The sequence below is a fragment of the Oryzias melastigma genome, linkage group LG1 (genome assembly GCF_002922805.2).
Source record: "Oryzias melastigma strain HK-1 linkage group LG1, ASM292280v2, whole genome shotgun sequence".
In the NCBI taxonomy this organism is placed as follows: domain Eukaryota; kingdom Metazoa; phylum Chordata; class Actinopteri; order Beloniformes; family Adrianichthyidae; genus Oryzias; species Oryzias melastigma.
In genome coordinates, this window is record NC_050512.1 from 6,547,276 (window position 1) to 6,551,622 (window position 4,347).

A 4,347-nucleotide genomic window follows, 5' to 3' on the forward strand; every position below is an offset into this window, starting at 1 on the left:
GCTCTCCACCTCCGATCGATGGGCTGAAGGTGTCACCCAGAATGAAACTGATTCCAGAAAAAACAGGATGTTTCTATTTTTAGAGGATTCTCTGTGTGTTTCTGACTTTTTCCTGAAAGGCACGCAGGACACTGGGTGAATTTAGACTAGCTTGTTAGTGAATAACAGAGAGAATACTCGCTTTGTTGGATTTCAGAACGCTGAGTGCTGAGAAAAACAGATCGACTGTTTACTGACGTTTACAGATCAGCGGGAGCTCTGAAGAAGCATGTGTCAGACTTTTTGCAAACACATTTTCAACTGAGTGGGCTCTTTATTTCCATGATTCCTGCAATCGGTAGAAGATCCTTTAGAAGCTGTGCATCCTGCAAATGGGCAACTCCAGTCAAGCTTGGAGAATGGTTTATTCTCTTTTTGTATTTAACTTTTCAAAGTGAAACTTTTACACTTTTACTGGTTGATAGAGATCAACTATTTAGAAGAAAGAAACCTGAGTAATACGTTTAAAACAGGTTTCTTCAGCTTTCCTTTCTCCTCTTTGACTCTCACGGTGACACAGTCTGTCAGTGTACTTTTGTTTTGGGCTCCCACTTCTGTTCTCTGTGCAGGTTGGCTGAGGCTTCACCTGGGGGTCACCGCCCACTCACCTGTGGTCCTCCGTGGAGTGGCTTACAGCTGTCTGCACTAAACTTGATTTGTTCGGGCAGTATTGTATTTTATTGTTCCTGTTTGAGTCCTGAGTGTTGATGCTCCGATGTGTTTGGGTAACTTTTGGCCACAGTGCTCTCTCTTGTGCTGGTTTTTGAGTTTTTGCTTTGTGGTTTACTACCACAATAATTCATTAGACCTTCATTGAGCTTTGCCTGATCGGTCCTCGATCTGGGTCATCCTGATATAAGTGTGTTATTTTGTTCATGTCCTAAAATATTCTACAACAGACTAAATCCACAAAGTAGTCAATTAATTTATTTATTACTGAAATTAAAGCTGTTTGTTTGCTCAGACAATAAGAACTACATGAACTACAGTGTAAGGATATAGGGAAAAGGTTATATGCCAAAAAAATTAAAACAAATAAATTCTGAGGCATTGATGGTTTCGTAGTGTTTCTTTTTGTTTGTTTTGTTTTTGTTTTTTTCAGTCAGGTTTTGTTGCTTTTGATGTATTTATTTTGTATTACAAAGAGTAATATTTGGTTTAAATAGTTTGGTTGGGTTTGTTAAATGGGGCAGAGATAATACGTTTTCTTCTTTCTGTCCCGTTTCATTTTCACCAAAGTCAAGATTTTAAGTAATTTTTTGTTGTGTGCTATGAAAATGAAATAAATAATTACATTATATATATATATATATATATATATATTAGAATCATACCTCTAAAACATAAAAGTGTTCTACAGAGGTCTCAACACACATTCTTTTTTGTTCAAATTCTTTGGCTCATTTAAAGACCAAGAAATTCTAGAAAGTAAGTGAGGTCCATCAGGGTTTCTCATGTTCTTGAAGAACTTGGTTCCACGTCTTGGCAGAATAATTTCAATCCAGACACAAAATGCTGAACCATTCTTGACTTTAAAGACTAAATGTTTCAGGTTATTGTTCTGTAGGATTTAAGAGACTAAAACAGGTTCCCATCCATGATGGAGCTAAGCAGCCCCAAACCATCATACTCCCACCACTATGTCTGATTGTTGCTCAGGTGTTATTTATCTGAGGATCTGTGTTAGTTTGAGTCCAGATGTTTGGGGAGATTTCTTTTCCTGTCTCTTTAGAACATGTGTCCAAAAGATTTGGTTAAAATCCAGATTTTTTTTTTTTTTTTGGCAGCTAGGACTCACAACTCTACCACACAAACGAAGTAACCTCTACAACAATTATCTTGGATAGAATACAGTTTTACGTTGTGAAAAGAAGAGGAAAGACTGAAGGCACACATTTAGCTTGGATAAACTCTGACAGCTTAGCTAGAAAAAAAGAGATGTTCCCTCTTTCTGTGTGTTACCTGTGCCGTGCACATCGATGTGTTGACTCATCTGCATGTCTGCATGCATTTTAGCCACTGCTGGACACAGCCATGCATGGGCTGAAAGTCATTACTCCATTCTCCATCAAACACACACACCCACACACACACACACACACTTATATCTAGGTCAAGGCAGCCAGGCAGTCAGGGGTAATGGGAAAAGCCTGAGGCGTATCTACCAGGCAAATGATCTTATGAAATGATTAAAGAGTGGTTCCTCTCTCTGAAGTCTTGGATGAAACAGGACTGGCGATGCATATGCAGGTTTATGTACATGTGAGCCTGTGTTTGCACTTACAAGCTTATGAGATCCTTCGGGTTCCTTGGCTGAAGACTCCCAGGAAAGGAGCATTCTCTAACAACAGGACTTTAGAATGAGAAGGTTAAGCTGGCAAACTTAAATTTAAAAGCACAAACTGGTAGTCATGGTTTTTAAAAACTGAAAAAATCAGCTTTATATCAGATATTTGTTGTCATTCTTTAAAATGCAAGAATGTAAAAAGAAAATTTGGGTTTAAATTTTCTTTTTACTATTCAGCGTTTTAAAGGATAATTTATTATAGGATTAAAAACTGGGTTTTCAGTTTAAAAAAATATGAATATCAGTTTATGCTTTTATGTATAAATTTCAACAAAAAATATTCCAACACTTTTGTTTTTGCTCCCACAATTCTTGGAGGCTGAAAACATCCAGTTCTTGCATGTCCAGCGGCCTCACAGAACATGTCACTCTTGAGCACATTTGGGATGGTCTGGATTGACATAAATGGTGTGTTCCAGTTCCTACCAAAATACAGCAATTTCACATAAAATAAAGAGGAGTGGAACAACATTCCATAGTCCAAAACCTGACCAACTTAATGTAAATAAGATGTATTGCACAGCATGAGAAAAATATGGGTCACACCAGATAATGACCAGTTATTAGAGTCCCCAGCCCTCCAAGAAAAACAAACTGACACATTCATTGGCTCTTTTTTGTGACCAGTCTAAGGCACACCTGTGCAATAATCATGCTGTATAATCAGCATCTCGATGTGGCACACCTGTGCAATAATCATGCTTTCTCATCACCATCTTGATGGGGCACACCTGTGCAATAATCATGCTTTCTCATCACCATCTTGATGGGGCACACCTGTGCAATAATCATGCTGTCTCATCACCATCTTGATGTGGCACACCTGTGCAATAATCATGCTGTCTCATCACCATCTTGATGTGGCACACCTGTGCAATAATCATGCTGTCTAATCAACATCTCGACGTGGCACACCTGTGTAATAATCATGCTGTATAATCAGTATCTCGATGTGGCACACCTGTGCAATAATCATGCTGTCTCATCACCATCTTGACGTGGCACACCTGTGTAATAATCATGCTGTATAATCAGTATCTCGATGTGGCACACCTGTGCAATAATCATGCTGTCTAGTCAACATCTCGACGTGGCACACCTGTGTAATAATCATGCTGTATAATCAGTATCTCGATGTGGCACACCTGTGCAATAATCATGCTGTCTCATCACCATCTTGATGTGGCACACCTGTGAGATGGGATGGATTATCACAGGTCTAGACAGATTTGTGAACAATAGTTGAGATACACTGTGGTTTTGTGTTTGTAGAAAATGTTACTGATCTTTGAGTTTATCTCATGCACTTGGGAGCTAAACCAAAAGTCTTGTGTTCATATATGTTGTTAGTGTCATAAAAAGCAAATTCTTTGCTATGTGTTGATATGTGTTGGTCCTTTACAGGATACTAGCAGTAAAACCCTTTGTATTGCTCTGAGTATTATATTTTGAAGAAATGGAAAAACTTGAGGAATTGAAAGACATTTGAAGCAGCTTCTTTTTTTACTTCTGTGTGTTGAAAAACAATGTTTAGATGTGGAACTTATGAGTTCAGAAGTCAGTAAAAACTTGACGTTGCAGAAGCTTTCGGACAAAAGAATCATTTGTGGTTGTTTCTTTCAGAAGCTGAAGTTGTTCTTCCAGTTTGGCTCCCTGCACTGATGAAGACAAGATGAGCAAAACAGACACTGAGTCTCCAGATTTTAAGTTTGGGGTTTACAAAGTTTGCCTTTTTTACCTTTGGCTGACTTCATGGATGGAATAACGTTTGTATTCATTCATGAATGATACATGGAACATTCTGGGAATTCAACATTTTCAACTCCACAGCCACAAAAAGTGTAATATGTTTGTGATAATTTCCAAAAGAACCAATTCAAAAGGAACATGTCGACATGCAGATGTGGTCAAAATGCAAGATACATTTTGGTGGAGTGATGTTTTGTGATTTTTTTTGCAAA